The 15677-nt window shown below is 39.5% G+C and overlaps 1 long non-coding RNA gene across 1 annotated transcript; it reads left to right on the top strand.

Moving 5' to 3' along the window:
• The first annotated feature begins 1272 nt into the window (after window positions 1–1272).
• On the top strand, window positions 1273–15651 carry LOC127560961 (uncharacterized). Its single transcript, XR_007953439.1, has 3 exons — window positions 1273–1409; window positions 10326–10430; window positions 15560–15651. It is a non-coding gene; the product is annotated as an uncharacterized LOC127560961 (long non-coding RNA).
• Window positions 15652–15677: the final 26 nt, after the last annotated feature.

The following is a 15677-nucleotide window of genomic DNA, read 5'->3' as shown; positions in this document are numbered from 1 at the left end:
CTCAAATGAACCCAAATGACTAGGAATTTGTCCTCCTCTCTACTTTGGTCTCTTATTTCAAAAAGTGTTAGGAACTCCTTCTTTATCTGCCTAGCCTCTACCAAGGCCCAAATAGTCCCTTAACACTTGGTGAGGTAGAGGTAGTAGGGGAGAATGAGCTGCTAGGTGACTCAGTAGATAGACCTGGGGCTTCACCTGTTGCAAATCTATCAGAGCATTCTCTCCCCAGAGCTATTAATTAATTAATCATGTATTTATTATTTGGGAGCAGACTGCTTGAAAAGTGCCTTCAAATTACTTTTTGAAAACAAAGTTATTTGGGGATGGGATGAAGAGACCTTAGGTTTTGGATATAGTTCTGTGGTTGGGAGACTGAGGGACTGCTTCCTGGTGGGGGCAAGGAATTAGGAAGAAGCAGAGTAGAGTAGACTTCAGAGAAGCCTACCCAGGGTATAATTATTATTCTTGCTGCCAAGCTCAATTGTGTTCACCTGCCCTTTTACTCTAAATTTCAACATCCTAGGGCAAAACTCTAATCAATCTTTCCTACCATCTGCCCCCTCCATTCTTCTGTTAATCTCTTAAAGGCAAGTCAGTGTAATGTCAATTAATTTTAGACCAGTAATTTGTACTTGGCTAGAAAAAATTAATATACTTTGTGAATTTTGAATTATTCTCAAAATAACTATCAAGCAAAAGTACAAAGGGAGAATGAACTAAGAGTTTACTATTTCTCTGTATTTATCTCTCCCCGCCCCCCATACTGGTTCCTTTTGCCCTTCACCCTATCTTTGTTTTTCTTTTATTTCAAAAAGGAATTTCAAAATCGATACTTTCTATGTCAGTCTCTATTTCCTAGGTCTCAGTTTCTCCTTTCTAGATGTTCTATTGTTTTCTAGCCTTTAATATGTTTGCTTGAGTATTTGTTGCCCCAATGCTCTCTACTTGTTGCAACTCTTTGTAATCAGCTGCTTCCTGGTCCCCGTGTCATTATTCTTAGGATTATAAATCTGTAATTTCTCATCTCTTTTTCCTAGTCTGCCGGTAAGGCCTGGGAAAGTGTCAAATAGAGGGATTCCCCACCCACTGCCCTTTAGCCAAGGAGCTGAAGACCCATCACCATAACCCACTCAGTGGAGATGGCTATTCTGGATTGGTCCAGGTTCAGACTCAGGACTGACATAAAATTTCAGAGAGGTCAAAGGTTTCTCACAAGATCCATTTATTTCCTGGTTTCTTTTCCTGGAGTGCTCATTTTCCCCAACAGTTCTGAAGGTGACAGGATCAGACTGAAGTGCACAAGGGCTGAGAAGAATTGAAACCAATTGGGGAGGAGGAGATGCTAGCCTTCTGGCTCCTGTCTCTTGTTTTTCATCTTCTAGTTTCCCAGCTTGCTTTCGCTAAGACAGGTGAGTGACTCTCCCTTCCTGGATTCGCAAGCCTCCAATTGTCTCTAGTCCCAAACGGAAACTTTTGTGGGGCAAAGATTAGTGTTTGAGAATCTCTCCCTATAAATCAATATACTCCTTCTTAGAGCTCTCTTTCTCCCTCTTTTCTCTTCTCTGTTTTTTTGTCCCTCATTACCCTTTCCCTATTTTAATATTTCAACCTCCTCATTTTCCTCTCCCTCCCCAATACCCTTCTCTACTTTCCCACTCTTAAATCTCCTTTTTCTCTGTCTTCTTCACTGCCTTCCTCCCTCCAACACAATTTCCCATTTTTCCTCTTTTCTCTTCTCCGTGGTTTCCTTATTTGCTGCCCCTTCCCATTCTTTTCTGAGATAGTGGAATGAGTACTAAGTCTGGGATCTAAGAACCTGGATTCAATCATGATTTAGTGGAAAGAATGATACCGTGACCTGGGGTTCATTACAGAATAGTTTTAGAGTCCCAGGATGTGGGTTCAAATCCTGCTTCTGATACTTCCTATGTAATCTTGGACAAATCACTTAAATGATTCTAGACCTCCGCTTTCCCTTCTTCAAAATGAAGGGATTAGGCTAGAAAACCTCAAAGGATCTCCTTTCAATCCTAAATTTGTAGTCTGATGCTAAATCCTGCCTCTGATGAGGCTTATTCTAAGGACTAGCCTCATTCTCTCCTCCATAAAATAAAAGAATTAGACTGGACAATCTTTGGGATCTCTATGATCCTATGGTTTGACCCTTTTCCTTGGTCCCTTCTCCTTTTTTCTTCTCTATATCTGAAATTGAGGAGAGTGAACTCTGTATGACCTGAGTGAGTCCTATAAAATTATGTAAAAATCACAAAAAAAACCTTGTCCTCTTTGATCTCCAAACCCAAATGGTCTCTTAGAGCATCCTCTCAGAGCAAGATAAGATTTCTTGGGGGAAGTCACAACCCCAGACAAGATTTCACATTTATTTGAGACTTCCCTTAGACTCATACATAAAATAGGTTTTCAAAAAATGACTTTTTGCAGTTCACTTCTCCCCTGAGAATGATATGCCCCACCCAGATTATCCCTCTTGGTGTGTGTGTGTGTTTTTTTTTTTTTTTTTTTTTACCATTGCCTCTGGGTTTAAAGCGAATTTCTTTGCTCAAAACTGGTGCTTTGCAGGGAAGCAACTCCACTCATTCCTGCATAACCTCTTCATTGGTACCCTCATCCCTCATCAAAATCTCCTTAAATTAACAGTGAGGACATGGGTTAGACCTTTACTTTCTGAGTCTTGTCCTGGTCTTTTCTAGGATCATCCTTATCCAGCTTATCATCAGTCTTGAGTCCTGATTGGGAATAGAAAGAATGAAAGTAGAACGGAGTGGTTTTCCTTTCCCGGAGAGAGCTTAGTTTCGTTTCTTCTTTTCACTCTCCCATCCCTACACGCCTGACTTTTTGAAGTTTCCATCTGTCCACTAAACTCAGAAGGAGAAGGAAAGGGAGAAAGGAATAAGCATTTATATGGCATCTACTATGTATTAGTCATTGTGCTAAGTGTTTTTGCTTGTTTGTTGTTTTTTTTTTTAATTTGGTTTTTTATTTACAAGTTACATATATATGGGTAATTTTACAGCATTGACATTTGCCAAACCTTTTGTTCCAAATTTTCCCCTCCTTCCCCCCACCCTCTCTCCCCATGACAGGTTGACCAATACATGTTAAATATGTTAAAGTATAAATTAAATCTTGTTTGTTTTTACAAATAGTCTCTCTTTATCTTTACAATAATCCTGGGAAATAGATGTAGTTATTATTCTCATTTTACAGTGGAAGAAACTAAAGCAAACAGGTTAAATGACTTGCCTAAAGTCACACAATTTATCTAGGGTCTGAAGTCGGAGCTATATTACCTGCTAGCTGTCTCTAGGGAGAGGAAGAAGAATCAAAAAGGTAGGAGCAGGGTAAAGAAAAGGAGTCACCATCATCATAAGAGGTGGGGAGAGAGGATAGAGCTTTGGGAAGGAGGTATTGGTTTCATCAGACCCTTCTAGCTTTCCATAGTATAGCCGGGGTATTCTCTAATGCCTCCCTACCCATATGATAAGCGGGAGAAAGGAAGAATTGGAAAGGTAGAATTTAGAGTAGAATTTAGTTCCTAGAACTAGAGTCACTTTCATGTAAACTATTATCAGACCTGAAACTCTCTGGAATTTGTCCTGTCTCAGACTGCAATTTCACCTGGTTGTTTGCTCAGCTCATAAAATAGAGAAAAAATGAATAGTTGGGTGCGCCTCAAGTTTTTTCTCCCCTTTCCCAATACCTACCCAGAGACTCAAGCATAGGCCTGGAATAAACTTGTTTTTTTGGTCTACTAGTATTTATGTCACTTCTGATAAGGGGTGAGAATTTGGGGGGGGGGGGCGGAGGGGAAGAGAGAGATCTCCTGTGGTGGAGCTGCAGATCCTTTGAGAAAGAATTTGCAAACCTGAAATCTGTGGCAAAAGGAATTTTATTTTCCCTAAGAAGATAGCTTGCCCAGAAGTAGGCCTTCTTAGTGGGCAGGAAATAAGCAAAGGTGGGTCACCAGTATGCATAATCCTGTTTAGGACTTCTTCCTGGGTTCAGAGTTGTCTTTTATTAGCTAGAGGTTTAGGGCTTCAATTCAATTCAAAATTGAGATTAGTTAACTGGGAGTTTGAGCCATTCAACGTTGATTATGTCCCAGGGCCGAGATTTCTAGTTGAAAAGCCACTACTTCTTTTAGGAGTTTCCCTTATGGACAGAAGAGTGTGGCCCCTCCCAAGAGACTGGGAGAGTTTGAGACTCAGGAATTCTCCTCCAAAAGGGGAACAAAGTTTCAGGGCCCCCACAAAAGTTAAAAGGGACACAATTTACATCATTTCTACCCCTTGGAGTGAAAGATCTCCAATCATCACAAATATACTGGTGCTGTTGTTAAGGCATAAGACACCCCAATAATGTTAGGGTTCCCAGGTTGTTGTTGAAGATATGGCAAAAGAATTTGAAAACTCAATTTGTTTCTAAGAAGCAAAGATTTAATATGCAGGTTGAGTTCTAAGAAGCAAAGATTTAATATGCAGGCTGAGTTCCAAAAGAATTTAGCTAAGATCCAAGAGCAAAAAGTTACATTTATAGGAAAAAGATGGAAAGATCTGACACTTCTTGTCATTGATATGCTATGTTTATGGCTTAGAGGAGGAATTGAGGAGTGATCTTAAAAGTGGACTTGAGGAATGGGATGTATCCCATTATTGAATCCTATGGCCTAGATTGTTTCAGAAACTTTTGTTATTACTGGTCAACAGATTATTATCTGAAAACCAGCATTGTTTGTGGAACTATAGCAGTCCCAAAACCTGGTGGCCTTAGGGTTATTGCTATATCCTCCCTAGGAGCTACACTATATAACTTTCCTCCCACTCTAACAAAACTAGCGTCAAACCTACCAAAGACCAACTTCCAATGGGACTGCCTATTCACACTGCACTCTTACCTACATTGTCTTGTTTGCGATGCTCATTTTTCAAAATGTTATTAGCTCCATTTTTAAGGATGAAGAAACTAAAGTTCACAGATGGCAAGTGAGTCACCCAAATTCACCTTACTAGTTTATTGGCAGAATTATGATGCTTACCTCAAGTCTTTTGGACTTCAACTATAATGAATTTTTCAGGCCCACTTTGTCTGGGTCTCAACCTATGGGTATAATGTGTCTCCCTACTTGAGTTCTATTATAGCAATTGATTCCTGGACAATCTATGAGAGCCAAAAGAATGTGTCAAATGATAGAATTTCTAGTATTTCTGTAGGTAGGAAGGAGGTGTGCCAGTGACCTTATGCCATTCCATATCTTTTTTTATCATCATTCTATTCTAGGTTGCCTTTTCAATGGATGGGCTATAACCCATCAAAGGCATAACAGAATTATAGCACTGACACAGATTCCGTTGAATTTCTCACGGGGTAAGGAAAGAGAGTTTGAAAGCTTTGTCTGGTTGAAGTGGACTGGAGGCATACACCATGAGAGTTAGGAAGTTTGAAGAATTTGGAGGCTGGATTGCTTAAAGGGGATGGGATCTCTGCTGAGGTGAAGAAGGTTGTGAGTCAGGAACTGAACTTAGTGGGAGGGTGGGGAAGGGAGGGAAGAGGGCCCTGGAAGTCCATAGGTGATAGAAACAAGGATCCAGGAAGGAGGAATTGGACCTTGAAAGAAGATAAATGGTTGCTGAGTGTTGATGGTCTGAAAATAGGGAGCAAGGAGCATTCTAATTCTTACGACTCTGTTGAGGTTCAAATGACACCCCCAAAAAGGCTGGGGCTCCAGATCAGTGTCCCGAGGTGTCTCAAAAGAATTTGCAGACTCGGACTCATCTCCAAGTCAAGGGGCAAAATTTATTATAATTGTAATGCCAATTAAAGCAGGCTAAATTCCAAAAGAATTAGCAAAGAACCAGGAATGAGAAGATAAATTTATAGGAGAGAGAGCGGGTGCTTCATGTCACTGATATGCTAATTTTTTTGGCTTAGAGGTGGAGTTGAGGAAACCCCATTATTGTCTTAGAAACTTTGTTATTACTGAACAACAGATTGTTAGCTGACAGCCAGCAATGTTTGTGGAACTACAACACTCCCAAGCCCAGGTAACCTTAGGGTTATTGCTACATTTTCCTTAGAAGCTGCACCCCATCAGCCCTGTGTGTCATTGAATATGAGAGAAGGAACAGGTTGGTTTTGGAAAGGGTACCAGGAAATGTTCAGAAAAGTAGGCTTCAATGAGCATTGAGAGATGGAAGAATCCTAGCTACAATCAAACGTGTAGAACTGGAAGGGACCTAAGAGCTCATCTAGTCTAATCCAAAGGTTGTGACTTTCCCAAGATCACAGAGATCCTGATTCTATTTTATTATTCATTCTTTTCAGTTATAGCCAACTCTTCATGAGCCCATTTAGAGTTTTCAACTATGGAAAAGGAGGGACCAGTGCTAATTGATGTCATTCTGATCTCTAATGTCCTAGTTGATTTGGGTACTTAGACCAAGTAGCACACTGGGGCAGTTCCTCTCCTGGAAAATGATAGTTATAGTACCTGGAAAGAGGCAATCTTGGCCAAGTAAGAGAGTATCCAGTAGGGCAGCCTATATGTGAAGAAAGTTCTGGCGCCTGGGACAAAGCCCTGGCTGTTCTTTGCTCGTTCTGGATATCATCCTCACCCCTAAATTCTCAAACATTCTCCCATTCCAATCCCCTAGAAAAACTCCCAGGGAAGTTTCAGAATGCACTTGCCCGGTTTCTCAGGACAATTTTTCCCTCTCTCAGATGAGTTTAGCCTGCTCCTCTTAAAAGATATCTTGGGACCAAAGAACATGATAGCTAGAAGATGTTTTTTGACTTATTTTTTGTTTGTTCTAGGCATAGATCATCTAGTCCAACACCCTCACTTTATAGAGAAGCAAATAAGCCCAGAATTACTCATTCAGAATTAGTGGCAGAGCCAGGCGTAGAACCTGGATTGCCTGACTCAAACCTTTCCACTATAGAAAATGGGTGTCTTCTATAATGCTAATAGGGAAAGGTTGAAGATATATGGACAGAAAAAAGAGAAGCTGTAATACTCAGCAGGAGCAGCTTAAGGTAGCACTGTGCTTTTGACAAAGCCCTCTCATACATGTCTCTGAAATGGAGATATTGCCTCTGAAATGGAGGCATTGATCATCTCATTGGATCTTTCCAAAAACTCTCTACCTTAGGTGGTAAGAACATTATCAGCTCCATTTTACAGATAAGGAAACTGAGGTATAAAAATAATTTTTGTGTGTGTGCTGTTCAAGATGACAGGTAGTACCCAAAGAAAGAACACTGGGAAATGAATGTGAACTATCTGCATCTTTGTTTTTCTTCCCGGGTTATTTTTACCTTCTGAATCCAACTCTCCCTGTGCAACAAGAGAACTGTTCGGTTCTGCACACACATATATTGTATTTAGGCTATACTGCAACATATTTAACATATATAGGACTGCTTGCCATGTAAGGGAGGGGGTGGAGGGAGGGAGGGGAAAAATCGGAACAGAAGCAAGTGCAAGGGATAACGTAAAAAAATTACCCCAGCATGGATTCTGTCAATATAAAGTTATAATTAAATAAAATTTAAAAAATAATAAAATAAAATAAGTATTCTAATCTTAAAAAAAAAAAAAAGATGACAGGTAGTACATATCAAAGAAAGGGAAAAGGTTGGCCTTCTGTGCTGAGAATGCAATGGGCCAGTTAAAATGCTGTCTTCTATCCCCAGTCCTCCCTGCATTAGCTCAAGGACTAATGGTTGGGGCAGCTAGGTGGTACAGTGGTTAGAGCACCAGCCCTGAGTTCAAATCTGACCTCAGACACCTAACGCTTCCTCGCTATGTGACCCTGGGCAAGTCATTTTTCTCCAGTTGCCTCAGCAAACAACAACAACAACAACAAAAACCGAATTTCTGGCTGTTCTTTAGGTCCACAGTGTCTTCCTGCCCAATCCAGTTCTATTCTAGTCAAGCCATGTGAAGTGATCTCTTGATATCTATGATCTGAGCTAGTGGCATTAGGACTCAGTGGCTTCAGTAATGGATGAAGTAGATTTTTTCCTTTGACTTTCCCTAAACACCCACCTTTCTCTTCTCTCTATTCACTTAGCAGCTAAGGAATTGACTACCTACCCACCCAGGCACTCCTCTTTTTGCCTGGAAAAGTCTACCTCCTCTAGGAAACTCTCCTTGATAGAGGGGAGGAAGGTCTTTGCAATGTGCTATAGTGAACTTTGACCTTGAACTTAACCTTAGTGAATTCTGAATCTGTCTTATCTATATGGCCTCTTCCATTAAACCTTGTTTATGCGTGTGACCTTGCACCTCATAAAATGATAGGCTATACAATATTTACAGTTTATAAATCTTGAGTTGACAACCAACACCCTGTGACTTAGGCAACGTAACTATTTTGTAGGCAAAGACACTGAGAGATAAAGAAGTTTTATTATTTTGCCCAAGATCACAAGTGGGTAAGTTTCAAAGCTGAGATTCAAACCCAGGTCCTTCTCCAAGGTAACACCTTTCCTCCTATTCCAGAGTCCTCTGAAGGGATCTGAGATTTTATCAGGGCAGCTACTTCTCGTTTTGTCACAGATCAAAACTCTCCTATGCCTTCATAGACAGACGGTCTCTAAGAGCTGCTGTAGCTGAAAAACCAATCATCCTATATTCAACTTGGTTGATCTTCAGTGAATAAAAATCCTTGTATCCAATACAAAGGAGCTCCATTTTCTAAGGTGGATAGAAAGCTGGTCTTGGAGTTAGCAAGGCTCGGGTACCTCTCAGTGGCCCCAGGCAATTCTTCTAAGACTTGAGTTTCAGAATGGATACAGGGAGGGAATGATGACATTACAACCCAGGTCCAAAATGAAAGAAACCTAACAATTGCAGCTGAGCTCTCCCTATAGCTTCTAGCCCCAACTCTCCCTACCCCCCACCTCCCACCCCCACGCCCCAGAAAGGTAAAAGAGGAAACAGAAAGGTCCAGGAAAAGTCTGAGTAAGATAGAGTCAGAACCCAACAAGGGATTCGCCAACCATCATCCAGGAGGATGGTTTAGTGTGTTTTCCTGAGGCACTCAGGACATTGCTAATGATTCAGGCTGTAGGACATCGAGTCCAGATTCTATTAGTTAGATTTTCCAGGTTCCCATCCATGGTTGAGGGAACCAGGTAATGCTAGGAAATGCCCATGTGAAAATCTAGAAAGGCCCTGTGTTAGGTGTGAATTTTACCACATTGGTTCCCCTGCATTTGTTATTTGTCACCACTCTTTATGCATCCAGTAATCCATTCCTATGTAGGCAATTATCTATTGAAAAGGGAGGCAGAAGATTGGAGGATAGCTCCTGGCCTTCTGGTCTCATTCCAAGAACAGGGATTGCAATGTCTGAGGACTTGTGAGGAATAAATGAGATGATAACTGAAAAAGACCCCTTACTAATGGCAGTGAAATGTGCAAACTGAGGAAAACCAGAGACATTCTTACTTCACTCTATTGCCTTCTGCTTTTTCTACCTACGCTTGGCCCCACTCTATAGCAGTCGTTCTCCTCCCCTTTTGCTATGGTGGCTAGCCCTGGTAATCAGTCTTCCTTTAACCTTCCTTTTGTTCTTTTCCAAGGCAGAGGTTAAATTTTTACTAGCAAATAAAGGAAAATGAATTTGGGGGAAAAATAAACTCAACTTTTATGATAACAGACCTTGATGAACATTAATTAGCATCAACCTCGATCAACTTAAGAATACATTGAAGAAATAAACCTATAAAGGAGAAATGATTTTCTAAGGTCATACAAATTATAGCAGCTTAATAAATTTTTATTGACTAACTGACATTTCAAGGCCATTCTGGGAAAAATTAGATCCAGTTAAACATTTTATACTCATCCTAGGCTCGTTCTGACTGCTTCCCCAAGTCACAGCTCATCTCTGCTGCCTCACCCAAGCAAGACCTTTGTGGGTTTCTCACAAGAAGAACTTGCTTTGGTACTTAGCAAGAATAATGTTTTACAATGTGATACTAACAGTGCCTCCATTCCCAAGCCTTATTCCAGAGGAACTCTTTACTGGATAGTCTGCCCTGCTTCTTTCCCAGGATCTCTGCTCCATAAAGTTTTGTGCTCTGAGCCACTGTTCACCATCACCTCCTCAACTGGATTACCCTGAAAATTGACTCTAGGTTTCTTTTTGAGTGGTGGTCACTGGGACTAGAATAGCTTTAGAGACAGGAAAATATTTCCCCAAAGCCCCTCCTGATCTAGGAATATCACTGGGTACAATGCAAATCTGTCCCAACCTAATCCCTCTAGCTTCACAGGTGCCTTCTTTCTCTTTCAGGACAATATGACAATGGAACCATCTGGGACTCAGGAGGGTGTGCCTTTGATCTAAAACTTAATGCCTCCAAGTGCCAGTGGCAGAAGGCACCCTACAGTCATACAGGTGAGGTCAGCTGCATCTGTGGAGGGACTGGGATTCTCTCCAGACTCATAAGGGATGGGAACTCAGAGAAACCAAGATTCAATCATTTCCTTGTGGTTACAAAATCAAAGGGTCACTCCTTTGATTTGGTGAGGTGAGCTTGGACTTTTTATTTTAAATAGGACCTGTTCTTTTATAGGGAAATTGAGGCAGAAATTATCTCTCTTAACACAGACAGAACCTCTGTGCCTTAAAGGGTTACCTGGGGTATTGTCCAAAGTCACAGAAGTGGGACTTACCTCAGATCTTCCTGAGTCTGAGGTAGCCTTTGGCTTTGGACATGGTTCAGTGTAATAGATTAGATTATAGCAGTTACATCCCAGTCAGGAAAGATACCTCTGTCTCCTGGTTAATTTCTTTTTTCTGGGAAAAGGGGCAGAATTTGTATTTTATTCAGTTTGAAGAACTCCTATTGAAGCCAAGCAACAATCACCCAAAATTTACCATCTTGGAGAATTGCCTAGAGCTAAGCTTATTGAACTATGGATCAAGATCCCATATAGGATCATGTTTCTATATAGAGTCACTTAACTGAATGTAGGAGTCACAAAATTATGTAAGAGCTTCCTGGTCTCTGGAGGTTAGAGGAATAGAATGTCCAGAAAGGATAGTCTCAGATCTCTCATGTAGTTATCTGGTTTCTAGATATCTTTTCTTGGACAATATAAGCTTTATTCTCTGGATATCTCTAAAAGATACTTCTCTAGTTCCATACCTAGTGGCTCCTAGATAATTCTGATTCTCCAATTTTAAAACTTCAGAAAATTTCAGTTTCTATATATTTGTTCTTTCTATCTTTTCTTAAGTCCTGTGCCTGACATAAGAATCTTTTAAAAATTTATGAGGGCCCAACTGTAAAATGAATTCTTCTGCCTTTTAAAATTATGAGATACTTTTAAAAAGTGGAAAAATAATTTCACTTTCCTTATCATTATCGATGAAATTTATATGTAAAATCCAATTAATTCTTAATTAATAAAACCTTAGAACTTATTACCAAAACATACTTTAAGGTCTGAAGAGAAAGTTAAAATATTTTATTCAATACACCAAGACGGTAAGCATCCAGAAACCGGCTTCTCATTCAGTCTGTGAGCTGTTTGTTATAGACAGGCATAAGCAGGTTCCATATAAGGACAAAGATCTTTTGACTGGCGTACTTAATCATGAGATGATGCATGCAAGTGAGTTGTCAATGTTTTAAACAAAGTCAGACTGCCTCAGCACAAATAGCTGACTTTGCACACACCTCTTCTACAGGCTCTCATTAATCAATTAATCAATAATCAATAAACATTTATTATGAGCCTAAAAAATTGCCAATTCAATAAGATTTGATTTCCATCTACACTTACTCCTTTGTGCTCTGAGCCACTGTTTATCATCACTCCAATGACCCTTCTCAACTGGATTACCCTGAAAAATTGACTTTAGGTTTCCTTTTGAGTGCTGGTCACTGGGGCTAGAATAGCTCTAGAGACAAGAAAACATTTCCCCAAAGTCCTGCATCTTATTGCATCTTACTCCTTCATCTGGTGTTATTTAACATTCCAGACATTAGTGTTGCCCACCCAGATTATGAATCAAAAAGTGTGATCGGATCTAAATTTTATCTTTTGGAGCCTCGATGCTCCATTTGAAGAGGTCCAGCTTAATTAATGTCTACTCAAACAGTCAAAAGTGTGTATGGACATAATTGCTTAAGGTAGGCCTTTCATTAGCTCACAAGAATCACAGATTCTACATTGGGCCTTATAGCTTCACAGAAAATTCTGGTTTTGTTGCCTATGTAGGACATGGAGTACCCATTACACCATTATACCGGAGCTAAGTTAAAGAAGCCAGAGCTACCAATTTCCCAACTTCCCTGGTTCTTTTCTAATAACTGTCCACTTCTTTTTTCTCCTGTCCAGAAGCATGCATGAATCATGAGGCTGGAACATGCTTGTCCCTCACCTGTGTAACATAGTTATGAATATACTGTTCTTTGAAAAGCAATACTATGCTGGCACATGGAAGTAGCTAAAGACACCTGGAGAGTACTGCTCACTTTGAAGGAGACATATCATCAAAGAAATAGGAAGTTGGGTCCTAGAGGAGGAAGCTTCTGAGCATAGGGTTAGGGGGATCCTAGAGGATCATTTGCATGATTATTGAATCATCGATTGTGAGCTGGGAAAAAACTAAGAGGTCATATTGTTCAACCTTTTCATTTTCCAGTTAGGTAATAGAGGTCCAAGTGACTTGTCCACCCAAGCAACAAGGGGCACAGCTGGGATTCAAAGCCAGTATTCTTTTCACTGCCCCACAAATTAATTCAACAAATATATTTGGTACCTAGGAAGGAAATTTGAGAATTCACTCTGGAATCAGAGAATCAGAGATCACATCCTGCCTTTAAAGTCCTCATCTACGACCTCTGACAAATCACACAATCACCTTAGGCCTCATTTTCCTCAGCTGTAAAATGAGGGAATTGAATTAGATGGCCTCCAAGGTCCCTTCCAATTGTAGACCTATGATTCCATGTAAGAAAAGGGGAAAGGCCATTTCTTTCTTAAAGGGAGAAAGAAGAGCACCTTATAAGTAGTATTAGCACAGCTGAACTCTAGCCAGACCTAGCAAAGTGTTATTTTGGGGATAGGGGTGGGAGGGAGAAGGGAGAAAGAGAGAACTCTCCATCTCTCACTCAGTCTGAGGACACTGTACCACTCTCCAACTTTATCTTCCACATATCCTCTACATTCCAATAATGCTTGCTTTTCCTTGTGATTTTCTTTTCACCTGGAATGCCTTGCCTCCTCTTCTCTCCTCCTCTGAACTCATTCATCCAGGCATTCAACAAATCTTTATTAAACACCTCCTGTGCCCAAGGCACTATGAGCCTACAGAGATAAACAGGACACAATCACAATATGGAAGAAATAATAATCTGGTGGGAGCTAGAAGACATGCAATGGAAAACTAGAATAAGATAACTAGTAGGAAAAGTATCAAATCAGAGAAGACAGGGTTCATATCTGACTGACTGAAATCAAGGAAGATCTGGAGGAGATAGTAACTGAGGGAATTTTGAAAGATGGCTCCTGAATATCAGGAGATGGATATAAGAGTAAAAGATGAGTAGTAGATGTGGCTGAGCACACAGTTAGGCTGAAGGGGAACTTTCCAAGAAAATGAGATGGATTATTGTTTTCCATGGTTTAAGTTTATACTATTCTCCCTCACCAAGGGAGGATACCCAAAAAAAAAAAAAAAAAAAAAAAAAGAGCTAGACAATGAGAATGAGAATCTGAGAAGTCTTCAAATATCCTCATGGATATAGAAAAGAGAAGGATTTAGATTGAATATTTGTTTTTCCAGAGGACAAAATTATGATAAGTTATAAGAGAGCAAACTTCAGTTTGATGTAGAGAAATCTGCAGTTTTTAATTACAAATCTAGGTCCAGTATTCTTTATAAGACAATGGCTGGAGTGGGAGCCAGAGGTGAGGAGATAGAGGAGGTCTCAGACTCAAGGTGGACACAGTTACACCAGGGCCACCAGGCAAAAGACTTGCTTTCAAGTCTTGTCTATATAATTAATGGGTAGCACTTACTAGTTGTATAGACTTGATAGAACCACTTCTTCTATACTAGGCTGTTAATGTTTGTTCCGTCTCAAAGAGGACCAATGACATCAGGAAGGTGATGTTTTGACTTGAAAGTGAATTGGATTTATGTGAGACAGGGTGTGCAAAGTCAACAATTTCATTGTTTCCTTTGAAGCCATATGGGACAACTAGAAATGCAGTATAAATATGAATGCAGAATGAAATGCAGATGTGGTAGAAGACTTTGACCTTGTTAAACTAAAGTCTTTTCCAGATTTCAGTTTATTTGAGGCAACACGCTTTGAATGATTACAGCTGGGTAAGAAATGAGGCAAAAAAAAAAATGGTTTCTACTACTTATTCAAAAAAAAGATCAATTTGGGAGGAAAACACTCTCAGAGTTTCTAGCCAAAACAGAAACAATTTTTTTTACATTGATTTTGAACCATAAACCAAACAACGATCAACAGAAGATTTGGGATGGGAATAATTGGCCAAGCAATGAAAGTCAGAGTGATTTGGGGTTAAGCATAATCAAGGACTCCATTTGAATCTGATTGCCTGATTTAATAGTTCTTTTTCAAGAAATTTGTATTCCTTTGTACAGAGCAGCCACATATAAGGGGGAAGAAGGGATGAAGACAAGGAAGAAAAGGAGGAAGGAAGGAGATTTGGGAAGGAGGAAAGAAGGAAGGAGGAAAAGAAAGAAGGCAGAAAGGAAAAGGACTAGATACCTGAGGATGGAGGCTGTCCTGGTTCTTTAAGGGACAGGCAATCAGATTTTCCTGCTTCCTAATGAATAAAATGTCAATAATGGAGGGGAAGTTGAAATGTGAAGCTTCAGTATGACCTTTGTATGGCCTTCCAGAGAATCCAAAGTAGGGTAATTTTGTTTATTGGCTAATTCTCAAGGAGGAGGCAAGTATTATTATTTAAAACAGATGCCCTTTAAAAAAATTTTTTTTAAAGAATTTTAAAAAAAGTTTCATGGGATTGCTTACTGTTCATGGAAAGCTGTAGAGGACAGGAATGAAGAAAAATTCAGAATAAAAGGTTTGCAAAAGTGAATATTGAAAACTAACTTTGTATGTATTTGAAAAAAATGAAAAGCTATTGTACAAAAAAAAAGAAAAAAATAATTCTTACAGAGAAACAAATCTTTCTCTATTTCAGGGTCAACACAGTATTTATCCTTTATGTCACATACTGAATTTATAAAACTGAAAAAAAATGTTTATGAGATTCATTTTCTTTCTTTGAAAAATTAGAATATTAGCTGAGATTAATTTATTAGCAAATATTAAATTATAATATCCTATAAATCTGAATGATGAAATTCAAGAGAAGTAAATGTAGAAAAACAAGAAAATAGAGAAGATAACAAAAATAGAGAAAAGGGACTGAATAGGGAAAGAAAAAAAGAAAAATGAGGAAAAGAAAAAAAGGGATTAAGGGTGAAAGACTCTAAGATTAATCTAGATTTTTCTACACAAACAGAAACCAACAAGAAGGATGAGAATGCTAGTGAAAACAGAAGAATGATAATTGAACACAAAAAACAGAATACTACATTTAAAAGTACTGACACCTCTTCCCAAGACTCTGCTATTGTTGT

Source organism: Antechinus flavipes, chromosome 4 (assembly GCF_016432865.1).
Source record: "Antechinus flavipes isolate AdamAnt ecotype Samford, QLD, Australia chromosome 4, AdamAnt_v2, whole genome shotgun sequence".
NCBI classification, from domain to species: Eukaryota; Metazoa; Chordata; class Mammalia; order Dasyuromorphia; family Dasyuridae; genus Antechinus; species Antechinus flavipes.
Note: the sequence above shows the minus strand (reverse complement) of the source record. Positions and strands in the feature narration are given on the sequence as shown.